We start from the raw sequence: 21,078 nt of genomic DNA on the forward strand, positions 1-21,078 counted from the left end.
GAGTGGGCAACTGACCTGGCTAAAAAATACCCTTTTTCTTCCAGCATGAAAAGAAATGCAGGCAGGAGAGAAGGAAGAGGCTCATCAAGGTGGGAAAAGAGATGTCATTCCATCAGTTTAAAATAGTTTTGAAACTGCAGCCACAGAATTTAAACTTAGATGCACTCCTTAAGGTATTGGCCAAAAGCAAAGGACACAGGAATCCGGGAAAGTCTCAACCTTAAATCTTTCGTTTAAAGGTTGTCTGTGTTTAAAATTATACTTAGTAATATTCTCACTCCCTAATTCTGGAAAGCCTCTCACAGGTTGGAGTCTGCAGGTCTGCACTATAAATACTCTCTCTGATCCCCAACTGTCTTTTTCAGTGACATGTAGCCTCTGCTGCAGGGAACAGCAAGATCAATGTTGACAACCAGATAACAGCAGCACTGGAAGTGTGAAAAGGGAGGGTACCTTCCCAAAAGCTCTTAACCTGAGAAGTCCTGGGGTGGCAAGCACGAAGAATTTTCACAGTATAGTCAGACCAACAGATTGGCCACCTCAAAATGGTCCAGGGAAGCTCAACCTTCTTTGACCTTCTCTTGTGAAAAGAGAGCAAGCCACATTCTGTTGTGACCCCTTGGGCTGAAGATGGTGGCAGAAGAATGCTGTCTCTAATCCCCTCCCTGGCTGCAAACCAACTTGGTGAAGTCCCTTGCAGTTAATGTCTGCTAGCAACTGTTCATACTGTTTCTATGCTGAAAACCTTTCCGGCTACTCTTAAGTGGATTTATTTTAGATGATGTGCATGTTGCTAGCAGGAGCCTACGTGCTGATTGCAGATGATGGAACGTGTCTTGCTCCAAAGATCACATTGCAGTTGTTTCCCTGACTTAAAGCAAACAAGCAAAAAGGCAAACTAATGGAAAACTGGTGCCTTGAAGATCTGTGCAAAGTGATTTCTTTAGTTTAAGAGCCCAATAAAATTATATAGTCTGATGATGTGGTCAAGAATTAATAGAGGCCTGAAATACCTGACACCGAATTCTCCTTGTCTCTGCATTCCTCACTGCTCCTGGATTAAAGCCACTTGCTTCCTGCTTGGCATGGTACTTTCCAATTGTAATGCATTTCCTCTTAAATGTCCAGAGGTCTAATGATACTATTGTAAACCTGTTAAAATTAATGCTGCAGAGGAAACAGCTTAGTTAATTGCTTATGGAAAATACAGAGATAGGCTGAACTATCTGACTGAGGGACATCAAAACCATTAACTATTAACCTTTTGAAAGCTGAAAAGCCTTGTGATATCATGTGCAAATCTGCCCCACAGCTTAGTAGGAGAATTGCACATTCATTTATGGACAAGCAATAGAACTAATGGTCTAGAAAATTATAATAGCAATACAAAGGCAATCCTCAGCTCTTTGGAGTGGTGTCCTTCTGTTAAAGTCCTCAGTATTGCTGGGTATTTGTTTGTTTCTGCCTCCTCATTTTCATGTGGGAAGCATTATTACTTAAATGGCAAATGTCTTTTTCTTTGGAGTAATAGTGCATGCTGATTTATTACTGCATGGTGTGTGAAAGGGAGTTTTCAGGCTTTTCAATAAGGGGAGAGTATTGAACTTGCTAAATGTGTGCATGCATCCAAGTGTGTACTGAGTTCAGCTCAGCTTTTTTCAGTTCATTCTGTTACACTATTTCATTACCTCGGCTTTTCTCCTTTGAACTGTAGTAGTTCTCATGCACAATTTAAAACCAAGCTTGTGTTACCCCATAAGGCCAATGGTAAACATGATGCTTCCCCCCTTCTCCTTTCTCTTCTTTTTTAGTCATAATGTTGGTATTATTTGGTCTCCTTTTACTGCTAAAGAGATGTTACTTGACTTAATGTGTTGCAAAGTGGCATTGGTGTGTTGGGAGGCATGTTGGACTGAGTGCCAGATTGTGACACTTTCCCTTGCACCTGTTGTGGGGCAAAAATTTCAGGCTTTAAAGTGATAGCCCAGGCTGCTGATGCTCTTGCTGCTTGCCATTTATAACTGTTGGGTTGGATGGGTGCTTTGTAGCTTGGCTGCACAGCCAACAAATCCTATGGGTGTTACCAAAAGTTCCTGGATATTTCTCATACCTTTTCTTAATGAAAGCTGCCTCACTGCTGTTGTCCTTTGAATACCATTTCTCCTTTGGTTGGAAAGAGGCTTGCTGTTTTTTCCAAAACCAATCCCAACTTTACCACTCCTGCCTAGCAACGGCATTAGGGATCTTAGAGCTAATGCCTGCTGTTGGCTAAATTACCTAAGTTGTCAGTAGGTCATTGAATTGTTATCTTTCCATTCAAGCCCTGATATAATGAAGTTATAGAGGTTCCTGTGAAGCTGCTTGGTGTGTGCCTTCATGGGGGAAGCTGCAGGGCTGACTTGCTGGTAATGGGCACAAGAAGATGCAGCACAATGAAAAGCTCAAGTGTCAGTGAGACATAGGCTTACCCTGCAGGCAGCACCCAGTCTTTGGCTGACTACAGGAGGGCTCCAAGGTCATTTTGGCAACTAAAGAGAGCTGAACTGTGAAGCAGGTCTGTTTCCTTGGCCAGCAGTGCATGGATCAGGAATGCTGGTCAGTGGTTTTTTGTTTTAACCTTCCTGTCCTTCCTATCTCCTTCTGTCCTGCAGCCCACAGCAGTGAATAAGACCATGCTATAAATGCTGTCTGCCTCTCAAGCCTGGTTTCAGACCAAAGCTGGCAGACCTGCTAGATAAGAAGTGTGACGTTTATGTATTAATTTCTGGAGTTACAGGGATCAGCCACAAAGTATTAGCACCACTATACAGTATGTCCTCTGTTATTTAAAAGGGAGGATAGTGGATAGGTTCAGTTATTTGAGGTTTCAAGTAATCCAGGGCAATTTTCAGTGTAATTAATACATGTCAGGAATTTGACCCTTGTGGAGATAACACGAAGTTCCAGATAACTGAGGTGATACTGTAAACAAGTTGTGAAAATTGTGCCAGAAGACTGTCTGCATAGGTCAGCAGCACCAGCTAATAAAATATCTCAACTTTTGATCTAGAAAAATATTTCATGCAACTTTCACTTGGCATCTGCAGAAGCAGAAAAAAACCCTTATTTTTTTTACAGTTCCTGGATGTTTTCTTTAATTGAGTTTCTCCTGTTACCCCTGAGGGGGTCACATAGTAGTTGCTTCTTAAACTATAGCAACTGCATGAAAAGGAAAACTTGAAATTTTCTGACTGCCACATGCACCAGATACAGATACACTGTTTGGCTGTACTGTTTGTTTCTTTTCAAAGAAAAAACATGCAGATTTAAAAAATTAATAACTACTACTACAGGCTTGATACTGTGTATTGGAAACAATGTATTTTCTGATATTTCAGAAAACAAATTATGAACAAATGCAGGAATTGCATCAATTATTGGCAAAACTAGTTGCAAACTGGTAAATAAAACAGAATGGTTCCCAGGGAGTGCTGTCAGAGCTCTTACAAAAGCCTCTAAAGATTTAAAGAGAAGTAAGTACATAAGTAAATGTTGTGGGCCAAAAGAACACAAAAAATTTGTAACTAAATACAGTGCTTAGTGACAGACTAATGTAAAAAAGTAGCATGACATAAAGTTTGTCACAGGAGGCTGAGTTTTGTTTTGCTCTGTATGTTTTGAGAAATCAGGCTTGATTGGTCTTCTCCCTTAGTGTACATGCCTGTGTTTTATTTTTACACTGCTAAATAGTGACTGGATGGAATCTGATATGTCAGTGGTCTAGAATTTTAGACAAGGAAGAAGCAAGATAATTACATACTCTTGGACAACTGGTGCAGTCCAACAAAAATTTGAGTAAGCAAGGCATTAGCAGAATTATTTTAAAATGGGTGATGATGTATCTTCAGCAAAAATGTGACAGTTTGCCTTGTTCTTTCATTCTATCTGAAACAAACGAAAGAGCAAAATTCAATCCAATCAGTTTGAAAGGAGTTTAGGAGCTCTAAAGACCTACCTGGCCTCCATTTTTCTGCATCTCAGGTCTTTTAATGACACAGTCAGCAGTGACCAAAATCCATTTTCCTGCAAAGTATCACCTTGCTGATATGAATTGCCTCTTCCCTGTTGTCTATATCGCACCTCAAGTCGATTCAGGAGTTTGTAATTAAGAAAAAACACATAGAAGCAGTAAAAAGGAACAGAGGAACAAGGTACTTGTCAGCACAGTGTTATCAGCAAACTCAGTATCTATCTGCCACTGGCATTTCAAAGGCATACCTACTGCAGAATTTTGGGGAGAATGATGGAACAGTTCTAATGAAATTTAGAGGAGCCTATTCATAAGCACTGTGTGTGAGAAAAACCAAAATCTGCCTCGAGTCAGCACCCACAGTATTAAACTAAGTTGGCTAGTTCCCAGAGGTGTTTGAGACCTTAAATGCTCTTTAGTCCTTACCCTCTGGTTGATCAGAGATTAATCGCTTGCTTTTTTAAATACTATTACCCAATCTCTTGAGCCACCCAATCCTGATTACAATTTACTTTCTAAATTATGATCCTAGAGAACTGAAACTCCTTGAATTCCAGACCTTTACATATTTTTGAAGAACTGAGAGTTCTTAGTGTTCTCACACTTGCATCAAAAATTCTTGCAGATAGTTTATCTTTCCAAGAGTAGTTCACCTTGCTTGTTCTTTTTCATTTGGCTGAAATTTGATGAGCAATACTAGAAATCTAGCACTTAAACCTTAATAAAAACGATTATGTAAGTAAATTACACACCAAGAACTTCAAAGATTGTGGTCAGTGTTCCCCATCACAGCTTCCAATATAATTTATTCTCTTTTTAAAGCAGCATAGAAATATTCTTGTCTCCTATAACTTTTCTGGAGAAAAAAAAATGCCAGACTGAGGATGGGAAGTAAATAAGAGGAAAAACAGTCAACTACTCTATTCAGGATAATGTAAGGTGGAGTTTAGGATATGCCAGAGAATGCAGAGCCCTGGATAACCTCTGTGGTGTGGCTGTGGGCGACTCACTGAACAGTCTACTTGGCTTCGGCAGCTCTCACCCTTGCTCAGGACAGCCACATCTGCTCTTGCAGGAGAGCAGCTTGATGCCAGTGCCTTTCCCATTTGAGGGCAAATGGCCCAAATGGCCTTAGCAGTGCAGCACAGCACATTTAAGGATTTCCAAGTAGCCAAAAAGCCCCAGGAAGTGGGTGCTGCTCAGGTGCTAGCTGACTCTCCACAGTCTCTGCAGCCACAGGCATGCTGAAGCCCCTCAGCAGCTCTCGGCTGGCTGGCATGTACACAAAGAGCATGCAGGATATGTGTGACCAGGGTCTGGTGCCTCCTCAGTGGGTAGGCTCCTGTGCTGCAGTTTGGGCAGTGTTCCTGCATCACCTAAGCTGGTTGCATAGATCTGTAGCCCCTGTATTGGATGGGGTTACCTCTGTTGACCTTGTAAACCCCAGGTAGCTCCCAGTAGGGTCTCCAGATTTAAGGGTTGATTGGCTTCAGCACAGCGCTGAGCATCAGCTGGGTCCGTGCACTGAAGCAAGGCACCCTGTGTCTGATGAATGTATTCCCCAGTCACTAGGAAAGGCAGTGTAGAAGTGCTTGCCAAAGCCAGTAAGTCCTGCTGGCCTTGAGCTGATTTGGGTAGCCATGTGTAACATTTGCATTCTCCAGAAATCTGCACCTATGGGAGTGGTTTGGAGATGTGAGCTGGCTGGGGACTGGGACTCTGCAGTGCTTTAAATCAGCTAATTTGCTGGCAGCTTCTTATTGGTGCTGGAGCTAGTACAGCTGCTTTCACAGTCTTTGATGCCTGGCCTAATAATCTTAATAGACTCTACTGGTTCTGCTGTCTAGATATACCTCTCTCTGCTCAACTCTGAGTCCTGGCCCTTTGCTGGGGAAAGGAAAAAAATCATATTTACATTACGTTTACAATTTTAATTTATACAGTCTCATCAGCTAAGTTTTATTGCATTTTTTATGTGGCTTTAAGTTGAAACAGTTTTCAGAATTAGCAAGTGAGGAGTTGGAAGCTTGTTCTTTGATTCATACCTGAACATCTCTACTGGCCTTATTTGTGACTGTTGTGAGCAGGAGCCACTGGTTATACCCAGGTAAGCTGAATTATAAGCATGATTAGCTCTTTTCTTCTAACAAACAAAAGTTTATCTCAGGTCTGTCAAGGACAGAGGGTAGGTTATTAACTGAAGTTTTAAGAATAAATTATCAGTGATAGCCAATTTGTTCTCCTTTTCTGTTGCCTTCATCAACATACTATACAAGTTATTTCTGCCATCTTCACTATTTAAATCCTGCTTCTAAAGACCTGGTGTGACCCATGTGATGAACACATCTTCCTACCCTTGTTGCTTTGTGTATTCTGAGGGGAGAGAGTGTTGCAGTAGTACATCTCTAATATGGAGAAGAAAACTGAACAGCAGGGATCTCAGTCCTGTAAGAGGACACATCCTTTCCCATCCTCTGTTGTGCTGTCCAGAGGAACCAAAACAAAGACATTGTGAAAGAGCTGGGAAAATGCTTTGCAATAGGAATGCACCCTATTAAAGAAGACTTCTGTTCATTCTCTCTTGCTTTAATAGTTGATTTTATTCCATTAATTTAAGGAAATTATGCTTCTTAAATATATTATATTATTGTGCTACATTTTATTTGTCCTGAAAGCTTAGTCTTTCCAACTGCAAATTACACTGGCCTCCAGATGTAATCCATGAATCCCGATTTCCAAATGCCTCTTCAAAGGCATGCTTGCATGACCACTATAGACTTAGTGAACAGTAGCAATTTAAGTAATTTAAGTAGGCTGTTCTGTGTAGTTAATCTAGGTTTGCAGTTACAATGGCTTTAGGAATAGTCATGCTATTTCTTGAATCTAGAGACTGCTTGCTGATGGTTGGAAAGGAGTGGGAAAGAAATCACTGCCAGACTATTGGGTAGCTCGTCTTGCCGTGAATATTTACCATTAAAAAAACCCCACCAACACTGGAGATATTCACGATCACTGATAATTATGGCCATGCCATCTAGACACCAAATGTATGTTTTCATATCTGGGAAAGAAACATCAGATACATGGATATAGTATTGGAGTAGTCAATAATTTAAGCTGTTATACTGTATATGGTCAAAGTCACAAATGGGTGCTGATCTATTGAGCATATTTTGCACAGATACTTTGATTGTCTGTAAAATTCACTTGCAGAAAATTGAAAATTATGCATTTCCCCTTCCTTTTCCTCACCAAAGTAATTCTAGACACCTAAATATGAAAGCTTTCTATTTATTTTTTTAGTGGAAGTAAAACCAACAAGGTAGGTTTTTCATGGGGAATGTGCTGGAGCTTCACTCAGTAGAAATAGCCAATTTAAAAAAAATTGTGGTTTTTGGACTTGAACAGCTTCTTTTAGAAGTGTTTTAAGGAGACCCCAACCTGTACATTTAAGAAGTCCAGTATGTTTTATGTAATGTTGGCATGAAAATGCAAAGCTGTGAGTGGGGGAAGAATGTATGTCAGGTATCGTGTAACAGCAGCAAAAATATTTCTGATGTTTATCAAACCTTGAACACCACAGATTAGTAAAACATATTCCTTGGCAATAAAGAGTAGATGTTTAGTTTGAAAGGCGAAGTGGAATTTATTGCTTTTTTTGCAGAGGTCATGAACTGACCAGGAATGAGTCCTCCTTGGCGGTTTCACTGTTTTGCTGTTTGCCTTGGGGAATAGAGATTTGGTCTGATTTTAACAGCTACTGCCAGGCCCCTGGCCCCCACAAGCAGCTTTCTTGCATCTTTTGAGGCCCACCTACAGCAGTTGTACTTGGACAGAGGGATGGAGAGGCCCTCCAACAGCTCAGGATGCAAAGTGTCCTGATCCCTGAGGTGGATTGCTGTCTACTGAGAGAAGTCCAAATATTGACAAGTGTTACAATTTTCTGCCTTTAAATGGAAGATAGCTTTGCTTAATATACTAAGCAAAAGGAACTTATCATGTAAAAGACAAGGGGCAAGAAAGTAAAGTCGTGCTAGAAGTGAGTAGTTACTGCAATTAGAAAAAGTGCTATGAAGCTGCCAGGTGGTGGTCATACATTCATTTTAGAGGTTTGATGTCATATTGATTTTAATTTTAGGTACTGATTTCTTTTGTACCTTTACAGTTTCAGACCTTAAAAATAAACTTCAGAAAATTTTAGCTGTTCCTTGGCCCTGAATGCTCAGCTGGCCCAATATAACTGGATGTCACAAAACTTCAGATTATGTTAATCATGCACCTATTTTCATTAAAACCTTGTATTTTGGGGATTATACAATTGTGATGAAATCTACATCTGTACCTGATTGGGAAGACAGATGATAAATTACATGGGGGAGGTAAGAATTGAGGCTATATCTCCCACACAGTTTTGTGTCTTTAATTAATCAGGTTCCTGTGTATCAGAAAAGCATTATGTATAATTCTCACTATTGCTCATTTCTGTTTCCTTTATTTTTTTGTCCTGTAGTGTAGTGACAGTGAAAAAATAAAAGCAGTCAGTAGGGATCACAGCTTGAGAAGTATTTTTTCAGGTAGTAATCTCTGAAGCTGCATGCAGATGCACTGACCATGCTTTGTGGTACCTGTACTGGTTTATAATAGATGATGCTGGTCAGATAATTAATAATACAATCAGACACACCTTTTCAGGTGGACAGGCTCATGATGCAGAGAATTTTTCCTCATTTTCTTCTCTGCAAGACCCAGTCCATCCCAAAGGGTTTTTTTAATCTGATGATTTCCTGGAGCTGTGTCCCTTGAATAGTCCACACTGCTCTTCCTGGAAAACAAGGTTATTTTCTCTACAGTCAAGTCAAAATATAGAAAGCAGGTGTTGGGTATCAGTGCCCTGGGATATCAGATGTGATCAAAGGGATCCCATGAAGCGTGGACTCTGCAGGCAGAGAAAAGAAGGAAGGTTATGTGAAAAAAAAGGTATTATCTTTTGCAGACTTGCTAGTATAATTAAGGAAAACATGGAATAAATCTTATAACATATTTGCTTTGCATAGGTAATCATCTTTACCACCAAAGTACCCCTCTTAGTAGAAACACATAAATAGTGTTTTAAAAGTATGTGTTCTGCGATGGCTTAACACACAATTGCCCTGACAGCAGTTTGGAAAGGCACAGGTTTATTCAACACTGCTTGGTTTAATTGATGACTATATATATGTGTTGGACATGAAGCTATTTGTGGCACTCCTTTGGACTACCCTAGGGCTTTACCTTTTGGGTATATTGCTCATGAGGTAATTCAACTTTATTTATCTATGGTTTTTGTGTTTTATTTTGTTGTTTTTGTTTGGGGGCTTTTTTGTATGCAGAGTGATAAGCTTTAACACTATGTCTAGCAAAAAAAAAAAAATACTCTCCCACATTTAATGCTCAGGTTAATTTCTTTGGTGATCTCCTTTACTTAAATTTTGTTTTCACACTATTTGGTGTAGTGGTTCTTATGACTTAGAACTTAGATTTAAAATTTATGTATTTTTGTTTTCTTTAGGCAGTTTGTTTGGGATGGCTGTCTTTTAAGTATTTATAAATCCATACTCAGACTCTGTACTTTCCTTGACACTTTGGGTCTGTTCAAACAAACCAACAGCTTGTCTCCTAAACTTAGTTGTGAATTTCTTGCCCATTTTTATATTTTGCTGTAGACCTCATTTGTGGGGACAACAGCTGCAGGGATGTGCTGAGAAAGGAAAGTGTCCAGTTTCCCCAGAGGATGTTCTGACAGAACCGTTGTGGCACTAGCTGTGGTTTCAGGGTTGAAACTCTAGAGATCTGTGTTTAGGTTAGACATATTCTGCACTCATAATGTGAGTGCAAATAAAGGTCAAATTTGTCTGTAGGACCTTTCTTCCTCTTCTTCAGACAGACAGCATAACTATTGCCAGGAGGATGGAGAAGAGGTAGCTGCCACAGAGGGGTGCTCAGGTTGTTCTCAGAGCATGATGTTGTGATGTTTCTTTCATTCTTGCCTCTTTTGTAGCTCTTTCCCCAACTCACTCTGACATAACTTTTCTATTGATCCACTTCATAGCTGTACCAAGAAGACAGAGTGAGATAAGTAACAGTCCTTTCCATCACCACAAAAGGAACCATGCTTTATGTTTTTGTTGGTTTTGTGTTTTTACCCATCTGGCTCTGGATTTTCAAGGTGAATTCCCAGTGGCTTCTAGGAGTGCACTACAATCCACTGTATGAGAACTTGTTTTTAACCTTGCTCTTTGTGAACTTCTTTCACCAAAAAAAAAAAAAAAAGAGACCAAGTCCCTCACAAGCCAGATGCTATCATCTGGTATTAAAAAGCTGAGAGAGTGAGTGGCAGAGAAGTGGTGGAAAGGAAAGGTTATCCTCTTCCTTGGCCATAGTGGAGCTGTTGCCATAGAATATGGCATCAGATAGGCATCCCCTCTTCATGACCTTGTAAAATCTAACATCTGTTTGACATCTGGCTGTGATTTCATCAGCATCAGAGCCAGTGAATAGCCTGGAAATGTTTTGGGTTTTTCCCTGCCTGCCTATGTTCTGTATTCAGTGCTGTAAACAAAGCCATCTTTAGGGTGTATCTTGGGCTTAGCAAATCTGAGGGAGTTCACATCATCTGATCATCATCTGCTCTCTCCCCCAAAGACATGGAAGTTGACTGAGCCCCCATTTGTTTAAATGTTTAACTCATGCCTTCAGGGAAAATGACCTGATGTAGCAAGGGGTGATATCAGGACCTACTTCACTAGTGAAGTCATAGGATCAGCCTTGTGCTCGTGCTCTGTGCATCCCTCCCACCCTCTCGTGGTTTGCTTTTGCCTGTTGAGTTGAAGTTTGCTCTTGCTCATGTTCTCTCCTTTGCTCAGCTTCCATTCACATTATTGAAAAATTACAAGTTTTTATACAATCAATAGCAGCATCAAAGTTGTGCACTATCTTCTTGCTCTAGGCACTTGCAGGTTTTTACCCTAGCAAGCCTGGCTGGGAGCAGCAGGATCTAAGCACCTTGGCACTTCCAGCTAAGTTATCTTTGGAGTCAGGTACTGAGACATCCAAAGGGAGTTGGGGTTGTTTAGCCTGGAGAAGAGGAGGCTCAGGGTGTACCTCATTGCTCTCTACAAGTTTACAAAAAGAGGTTGTCATGAGATGGGGGCTGGTCTCTTCTGCTACAGTGACTACAGGGAGAGGACTAAAGGACATGACTTTAAGGTGAGACAGGGGACATTCAGATTGGGTATTAGAAAAAAAAAATCACTGTAGGATGATCAGGCATTGGAATAGGTTGCCCATGGATGTGGTGGAATCAAATCCTTGAAGATGTTCAAGAGGCATCTGGATCTGGCACTGGGTGATGTGGTTTAGTGGTTCAGGAATCACAGGAGTACTGCTGGGTGGATGGTTGGACTGGATGATCTTGAAGGTCTCTTCCAACTTTGATAATTTTATGATTCTGTTATTTTTATCTTGAGGCAGACTTAGGTACTACCTGAAGGTAATTCAATTATGTTTGGGGATTCTGGTGTGTTTTGTGCAGTTTAACTACAGTACCAACTGGCCCATTTCTTCACACCATTTTAAAGGTGCTTTTTTGCCTTTCTGACACGAAAGCCGGACTGTTATCGAAGTAGACACATATTTTCCTTCTTGACTGCCCAGAAAGAAGCAGAAGAAGGCTAGGCTTCTTTGGCACAGACAGCCTTCACCAGCTTCTCAGGGGCGCGCTGGAAGGCTCTACCTGTGGAGCCAGGCAGTGCCGTGCCCGCCCAGTGATCCTTGCTCCTCCTGATTCAGTCTGATAATCGCGGTGTTTATTCTCTGCTCCTGCCCCTTGCCTTTGCTCACACGATCCATGCCCGACGCTGCCTGTCCCCCCACGCCGGGTGCTGGGCAGCGCCGCTGGGTGGGTGCGGGTGCAGTCCGGGGGCTGCGGCTGTCCTGGGGAGGCGAGGGTTGGTCCGGCTGATGGGCTGGTAAGTCCTGCTTCCCCTCCCTGTTTCCAGGGATCATCTTTTTCTGGTTGTTCTTTTATTTTGCCCACTAGCCTTTAATTTTCGTGGGTGAGGCTATTGTGTGCCAGAATCCTTGGGGAATGTAAGCATCCCTGTTTCCCCTTTCTGTTCTGGGAGGTGCCTTCAATTCTGATGCACTGTCAGCCTTCCTCTTCTGGAGATTAACCATCCTTAGCTTCTGAGTGAATGTGTCCTAACTATCATCCATTTCCTTCCAAATCTACTGATTTGGTGTTTACCACAGAAAACAATCTTTTATGTAGTTTTGTTATATACATACAGCAAAGCATATTGGATGAACAGTACAACACACATACACACACACGCACACACGCACACACACATATATATTGTTAAACATATGTATATAGTTAAACATACACAGAAAAGCATCTTGGAGAAATAGTAACACATATAAACATATATGTGTATATATATATATCTATATATATGCATACATATATATAGATTGATTTTTTCTCATATATACATATATATGTATCCTGTGAATCAGGCAAGACCCACTGCTTTTATATAGATAAATTATCACCACTACTTACTTAAAATGGAAAAATAAGGGAATTAAGAAGAAATGTTGAGCCCAAACAAAAAGCTTTTGAGAGTCTATTGGAAACTTCTCAGAAAAGCAGTTTGGAAATTTTTTTTTTTTTTTTTTTTTAGAGATCTTCTCATTTATTCTGGAGCAGGGAAAATATCAGCATTCCAGAAATGAAAAATGCCACCTGTTTGTCTGCAGCTGTCCTGCAAAACAGAGCAGTGCTACTGGCAGCTAATAATATCTCCAGCTTGCAGAAGTGGCATGTATTTGGCATTTTATTCAGTATTCTGGACAGATATACAGCTTGGCTTGCTTTTATTTCCCCCAAGTTTATCTGACTATCTCACCCGGGCCATGCAGTAGCACATGTGACAAACGATGGCTCCGCAGTGCTAAGCTGTAGAAGGGATTTGCAGTGCGAATACAGTGAGAATGTTTTGTATGTATTGTGGCGGATGAAAGAATGGAAGCGGGCCAAATTCAAGCTGTTTGCCATTGCATCTGATCAGCAGATCCTATGGAGAGAATTTGCCTGCTGTGAATATTTGATTCTCGCTAGCTTGAACTATCTTGTGTGTTGGCAGTGCTACTGTGTGAATTTGCAGTGGCTTTCCAGGGTGTCTGTCCTACTCAGCTGCCAATTTCTGGGGTTTTTTTACAGGGTTCAGGATTTTGTGCTCCACTTTGTGCATGAGGAAAATTACTTAATGCTATACAGTGAACATTTTTTTCATATTTATAGCACTCAGATTAAAACAAAAAAAAATAGAAGTGAGTAGTCTGTTGTCTTTTCCCGCTGCCTTATTCCCTCCACCTTCATAAAGGCGTAACCACTCTGCCACCTACTCTCTCTGCATTACCTTCAGGTGATTGTCCTGGCAAGGTGATTTTGTAGTGATGAGTCTGTCAGATTACACACCAGAAAGGATGAAAAGGTGATGTTGTTGAAATGCAGTTGTGAGAGCGGGAGCATTTTTCCCTTCCTTCCCATGCATCCTTCTGACGAAGTTCTCAGGGAGTCAGTGCTCTGCACCCTTATCTGTCCATGACCATTCTTGCTGGTTCATGTCTGGCTTGCCTGAGAATTTGCAGTTTTGTGTTGGTTAGTTTTTTTGTTTCTGAAATTCAGTATAGTGAAACATTTACATAAATAATTTTTGGTTTTCAGTACTTACAAGTAAATGACATTGCTTGTAGTGCTGATGTAGCAGTAACTCTCAGGACTCTGCTGAGGCAAGCAGAAAAGACTTGGGATTTAACCTATCAGTGTATCCTGTGTCTGTCACCACACTGAAGCATTTATCTTCTCTATACAGCCTATTTAGACTTTCTGTCATTTTATAGATTAAGCATAGATAAAATGTATAGCTATCTGTGATATCTATAGATTACAGATTTATAACTTATAGATCTATATAAGTATAGATATTTATAGATATAAAATTTTATATATTAAAATGATAGAGAAAATTTGCAAAATAAGTTTAGGCTGTAACCTATCAGCTTTTTCTTCCTCTGTGTGTATGAAGGACAAAAGCCAGAAGAAGACTTTTCATTATACAGTGGTGTGGGATAAAACTGAGAGGAGCCAGCAAGAGACAGTTGCAGGTCCTCTGGGGCTGTAGGAAATGATGTGCTGACCAAGTGACCAATTCTCTGTCTACTCCCAACACTGCAGCTGCCGAAAGTAATGGCAAGAGAAAAGCACTATCATCTCCATTTAAGATACTGAGGAAATTGTGTGATAGTGCCTTGTAGGGGCTGCCAGAGGGACCAAATTCTGGTCGTGTGTCTTCTGAGACCACTGTAAAAGATAGCACTCTGTTAGCTGGGGCACAGCAGCTGGCCACCCTGAGATCCTTGCCACTGCAGTGTGACCCATTTGCATGACCTATTTAACTCTGCCAAGTTGTAAGGAGCTGGGCAGGCACATGAAATGTTTCTTTTCAGTCATCCATTTAAAGGAAGAATGGTTTTTATATCTTGCTACTTGTAAACCTTTTCTGCTTGCTTTAGTTTCTTAAGCAATGACAAAGAGTGGTATTTTTGGACAAAAAGTGCATAATTTCAGCTAACAGATACTGAACAATAAATCCTCTTGAAAGATAAAAGCAACATTTTCTGAAAACTGAAGAAATCAGGACCTGGTCAATGCAAGGTGTAGTAATCCTGAGAGAAAGCTTTGCTGGGAGCTGGGTCTTAACTTTAAGACTCCTTTCTCCCTTTAGTGGCTTAGGAGTGCTTTTCTCCAGTGACTCAATGGAACTAACAAATGTGAATTTCATCTGTACTAGAGCAAACCCGGAAAAGTTTTGCAGTAGTATGGGATACATTTTTTGGCTTGGGGTTAGGCAGGCTAGGCAGGTGTCCTTGAGTAAATATATCACTTGAAAGCATTTTCTTTGTTGGATTTTTCTTCAATCCTTTTAAACAAATGCCATTTTTAGAACCATTGGGAAATAAAATTGTGAGATTTTTAGCAAAAGCAGAAGCTTCTTTCAGGGCACACTGATTGCATCTTGTTGGCATGTGTGGTTATTTGTGCCCATACAAGATACCAACTTTCTGAGGAGTTGTTTGGGTGATAGCGTTAGTGACTTGGCAAACATTATTCATATGATGGCCATCAAAATAAAAGCATGTAGCCAACAGGAGTAGATGACATTGTTTTTTTGAGAAGCAGTCATTTGTTCATCAGCAGAAGAACCAAGTTTCCAAACTATGTGGCTGCCAAATAACTGGTATTTTTGTTACTGCTTATCATAACTCAGATGTCAACTTCTGGCATCAAGATGGGTGCAATTAGTTATCTTCAGCATTCTTCCTCCTTTGATTGTTTTCTAAGTCTGTTAGGTTACTATGATCTCTATGTCCAGTATATTTTTTGTTAAATTTGGAAATGCTATTAGGAACTTCTTTTGAATGCTTTTGCATTTTTATTTGATATATTAGATTTACGCGTTGCTCCACCAACCATTTGAGAGTGACCAGGACTGTCCTCCATCAAAGACTAAACATAAGGGTTATTCATGATGCAGTTGGAAAAATTATAATGCAAACAGTAAGCCAGATGGAAAATTTTACAGGCATCTTTTCATGTCATGAATGATGCTGTCTCTCTGGGTTATGGGCTCTCTGCTCTCTCAACTGCTGTTCCTTCCCCCCCTGGCTCTCCTCCAGAGCTGTTAAGTTTCAGCCAGGGAAGAAAGGGAGATTTGAACTCCTCTGAATTTCCAAGTCTCTGTTTTCTGTGGTGTGGCTGGCGAGCTTTGTGTGCGAGAGTTGGCATGCCGAGAGCCACGGTGATTTGCATGCTGCTTGCAGAACAAACAGGGCTGCTCTCCCTGAGCCCCAAGAAAGGCTGGGAGCAGATGTGGGAGAGCCCTGCTCACCAATCCTGCTCTGTCATGAAGAGTGGGTAAGAGCTGAACACCACCAGACTCCTCTGCTTCCCAGTTTTTATGAAAAGAGGTCTCCACCATATGCTGTGGTTCTGCTCCTCTGTAACTCTTCATGTGGCAGCTTAGCTTTAGGTTTGAGATGAGATTCCTCAAAGAATATCAAGCTGCACATTTCATCTTTACTTGTTCACACATCTACCATTGCAGTTGCTGGCCTAGAAATGTATATATCTAAAAAATTATTCTCTACTAGCTGCAAGATTTATCCTTGTAAAACATATTCACTGGCTCTGTAACAGGGGAGTGGTGTACATGCACATGTATAAAACCTGTATTAACTGCGTATGCACACATGCAGATTCAATCTCCTTGGTGCAAACTGAAGTGTCATCACTTGGACTTGGTTTGAAAGAGACTTATATCAGTTTTTACTTAGCCTTTCTTAGTTATTGACTTTCAATTTTTGCACTTTGCAAAGGGTAAATCCTCCATAAGAAGTGTTACAAAATTGGGTGTTGTTTCTTCTTAGAAACAGTGGCCATGTGAAGTGTAGCTTCAAGGTTTTTGTTTCAGGAGAAAGCACCTATCTATTTTCTCAGTGACTTCTGACTAGTTACCTTTGGAGAGGCAAGAGAACAGTTGTGTTAACTGGCTCGCTCGTAGCTAACATGCAAAGTGTTTTCTGAACAAATTTCTTGCTTAAATGGTGGTGGGCTTTTTCACATCTACTCTTCCTGCTCCCTTCAAAAATCCTGCCTTTTCTACTCTGTAACATGCTACGGTTGTGTGGCAGCCTCCAGCAGTAGGTGGAGAAATCAGTGGGCCTTTTTCAGTTAAAAAAGTTGCCAACATCTGTGTTTGAAAAGAAGTCAACAAGCTTGTTGTAGTTGTATATCTTGGAAAAAAGAAAGAAAGAAAAGTTTCATACGTAGGTGGTTTTCGAACAAAATCTACACTGACCTCTTAAATTATGTAATTATGTGACTGGAAATGTCTTTGGTTCTTCATTTAGCTAATAGTATGAGTGTTCATGAGCAGTTACTGAATTAGGGAGAAGTTGGTCTGGTAAGATTTTTTTTTTAGTAAAGGAGAGCTTAAAGTGTTGAGATTTTATGCTTTTTGTCTCTTTTCAGGATAATATAATATTATTCTTAAGAGGCTGCAAAGAACTGGGACTTAAAGAATCTCAGCTTTTTGATCCTGGTGATCTACAGGACACATCAAACAGAGTAACCATCAAGTAAGTACAACAGCAGTTTGTGACTAGCATGTTAGAGCCTCAGGTGCATGTGATGCAATAGTAAATATTTAAGAATGAGCAAAAAGGCTATAGAACTGTAGTTAGTATAAGGCAGATAGGAAGCAGAAGTTTGGGAAACTTTCAGTGCTGGGATGAATAGATTGTTCTATTCAGCAGGTTTTGTCCCAGAGATATCAACCACAGCTCTGCTAAATAGGACAACACTTGGAGAATGCTCTCAGGCCCATGGTGTGACTCTTGGGGATGTGCAGGCCTAGGAGTTCGACTTGATGATCCTTGTGGGTCCCTCCCAATTCAGTTTATTCTGTGATTTTGTGAAAATACTTAGTTAGGCAATGAGATTCTGAGGGACTTGGGGGTTTTCCTAATCTAAATTGATGACATTCTTTTCTTGTCTGTCCAACTCATAAAATATTATAGTCTGGTGGAAAAGAAGTCACAGTTCTGCTAGGTCAGATTAAATTGTTCAGATGGTGAAATATAGGACAGTAGAGGCCTCTCAGATTCTATGAGATGCAGGCATAAGCATGGTCTCTTCACTTTCCTGCAAGAGCTATAGCTTGAGACACGCAGTAATTGGACTGAGGAAGTCTGTGTGAATTGGAAATGCCACAATTTAGATAATTTTTCACCAAAACCACACACCCACTATCAAACAAATTGCACAGGCCTCCCACTTTTTAAAAGCAAAACCACCCCACACTTTCATAAAATTTAAAAAAATTATAATTGATGTTTCTTAACTTCTAAATTGGTATTTGGAAGTTTTCCTGGAAGTTTTGGGTCTATCATGTCATGTTACAGTTATAACAGAAGTTATTGCTCTATAGACAAGCAAATGCTGCTGAGTTGATTGAATGGTCTAATTTCATTTGGCCAAAAAGATCACTAATGAAACCCTGATCAGACCTGTCTATTTTAGAGAAGTATATGGGAACAATTTACTAAATTTCAGTAGCTTTTTTTTTTCCTTTCTGGCAATGGAAGCTGGGCAAGTTTTCATGGTATTCAGGGACTGTCTAGGAAAATTCAAAGGCTCTGAAAATCGAATTGGCTGGTGTCCCTGTTTTAAAGTATACGATTTTTTACTCCTTCCCAAGTTTCTGACTCTAAGATGAGGTTCTTCTTGCCCTCTACGTGGAAGTGTGTGGAGGCTATGTCATGTATTTCTTCTAAATCTGATACTGCTTTGATAAAATTGGTTCTTCATGATGTCCTGTAAAATCATTACGATGATTGACTGGAGAGAGTTGCAAAACAATCCATAATCTTCATTTAAAACCCTAATCTCCATATGAAACCAGAGAGGAAGAGTCTTTCTGATAAAAACCTTCATCTTTTGTGGTTGAGGATAGATGGAGTACCTTGATGGAGGCAAGTTGAGAGGCTTTGACTAGGGTGGAGCTTGAAGCAAAGCTGTCACCAAGTTAAACCGGACATCATAAACCCTGCAGAGCTGGCCTGGGCCTCCACTGCATACGAGGGCTTCAGAGAAAGCAGCTGTGGAAAAGAGCCAAATGTTTTCCTAGCACTGTCCGAGTTCACACTGAGTAACTGAGTTGAGGTGTACAAGCCAAGTCCATGACTGTTTTAGAGAAATATGTTGAAGGCTGTGTTCTGCTAGCTGGTTCCCAAACCATGAAGGTGATTTTTTTCCTCTTTGAAGATTTTTGCATGATTTTTTTAAAGATGGTGAAAACATTATTCGTGGTGAAGGATGAGTATGACATTATTGCACATGCTTAAGATAATGACATTTTGCCTTTTTTTTTCCATACAGATGTTAATTGAGGCATGTATTAGATCTATTTTTTGGATCACTCTGCTTATAAAAGTTATGAGCTAATGCTGTAAGGATTTTTTTTGTGACTAGTTAAGCAAGTCTCTTTTCCACTGTTATTTTACTAAGAAAAAAACAGGACTATTCTATTTTTCATACTGTGTGGGTATTAGTGGACAAAATTTTGGCTTAAAAAGATATTATCAAAAATACTTTGTTTACCATTGCCTATATTTAGGCTTTTGTTGTTCTAACAGATTTGAGTATGTATTTATTTTTGGTTTTGCCAGATAAACTTTAATGATGGAGTGGTCTTACTGTTATAGTAGACAATTCCATTGTAAATAATCAGGACACAATCTTTACTAAATCTCAAATAGTCTTATGTAGGTTTTAGCACCTAAATGTGATATGTATTTCCTTTTTTTATGCTTTCTTTGCTGAATTTTGAAATGTTGTTTATGTTTGCACAAACTTTGTATCTTGTTGTTCTTAACATAAAACTGCCACTCTTCCATGAACATAAGAGAAAAAAATAAATTGAGAAGGATGATGCCAATGTTCAGTCTGAATGCTTAAGTATACATTTAAAAATAAATGTTCTCCATGGCACATTCTGTTCTAAATGGCAGGGTCTTTGTTGCTTCATCCACTCACTTTGTTCTTTGTAATGTTTGTTTTCACAGAAGCACCTGCAATATTTCCTTAATGTTTGCTGATGCCTGTTATGCTTGTTCAGTTGCTTCCAGAATCTGTAGGGGCTGCAGAGCAGAATCTGACTGTTGGATAACTGCAGAATGTATTTTAGCAGTGAGGACTTTTGTCTTCCTTTTTAAAGAAATCAGCAACTCTGTTTAAAGGAAATATTTTGGCATTGTCCTACTTTACTGTGGGAGCATTATAAACACATTTTCTTCTTGTACTTCCAGAATTCTAATTTCATGATTGAAATAATGGTGACAAAATACTCCCATGTTATGAATAAATGAATGTGTGAACTACATCTTCTTAGCTTTCATGTATTTCCAGACAGCAAAAACATTCAGCAGGCTTTTATTAGGGAAAATGTGATCTGCTGCATACAGCCTCTTGGAAAGTATGTCTACTTTCTGATTTTTTCCTTTTTTTTTCTTTTTTTTTTTTTTCTTTTCTTTGTATGTGTTTGTGTGTACAACCAGGAACATTGACTATAGTAGGAAGCTGAAAAATGTAAGTACATCATTTGGAGTTTTTCTTTTTTGTCTGGTTAATCGAGTTATTGGCCTGATCAAAATTCTGTTAGTAAAGACTGAGTACATGAGTATTGCTGAAAAGTCCTTCTGAATACAAATCTAACTGGGTTCTGCTGGAAATTTAGGTAGAGCTGCTATGGCAAAGCAGCCTTACAAAAGAAATTAAATGGAGACATTTGTGTCTTCTTAGATGCTCTTAGATGAGTGATAAACCAAGTGATTTCTGTGCTGTCCAGTGTGGTGTATGCTGGGAATGGTCTGATTCGACCATGAAGCCACACTTTTGTAGCCCTTCCCAAATATATAGGCATAGAGTACAGTTGCACAAAGCATTTAAAATGAAGCAAAATGGCCATTAAATTGGGATGCAAGGCCTTACTATGAGGTTTGATAGCTTTCTCGTTCTTCTTCCAAATAAATTAGTGTTTCCCCAGAAAGGCTATTTCCATTTAACTTCAATTTCCTCTTAATTTAAACTAAGGGAAATGGTGCTGGATCCTGTGCTTGTTAACTAGAAAAGAAAATGTCTAAATTTTGCTGGTCTCAGTTTAAAGCCTAGCAAGCTGTCTGTCCTTAGTTAGCTGTAAACTGGTATAATTTTTGTTTGGCTCACATCCCTATATCCTGATAGGAAATGCCAAGATCTTTTTTAATACCTTTGAAAACCAGTAATCATAACTTCCATGACTGGAGGTAAAAGAAACCAAAACCCGAACAACACCAAAACCACCCATCCTCCAAATTGTTTCATCCTGTCTTTCCCATCATCAGTAGAGCAATATCTTCTGCAA

The 21,078-nt window shown here is 39.8% G+C and overlaps 1 protein-coding gene across 1 annotated transcript in view; it reads left to right on the forward strand.

The window, feature by feature from the left end:
* Nucleotides 1–21,078, forward strand: part of LIMCH1 (LIM and calponin homology domains 1) — a 110,540-nt gene that overhangs the window by 19,404 nt on the left and 70,058 nt on the right. The window contains exons 3-4 of the mRNA XM_031055289.1: nucleotides 17,148–17,254; nucleotides 20,234–20,264. The gene's annotated coding sequence lies outside the window, so the exon portion shown is untranslated. The remainder of the gene's footprint in view (nucleotides 1–17,147; nucleotides 17,255–20,233; nucleotides 20,265–21,078) is intronic.

This window comes from Geospiza fortis, unplaced genomic scaffold (assembly GCF_000277835.1).
Source record: "Geospiza fortis unplaced genomic scaffold, GeoFor_1.0 scaffold40, whole genome shotgun sequence".
In the NCBI taxonomy this organism is placed as follows: domain Eukaryota; kingdom Metazoa; phylum Chordata; class Aves; order Passeriformes; family Thraupidae; genus Geospiza; species Geospiza fortis.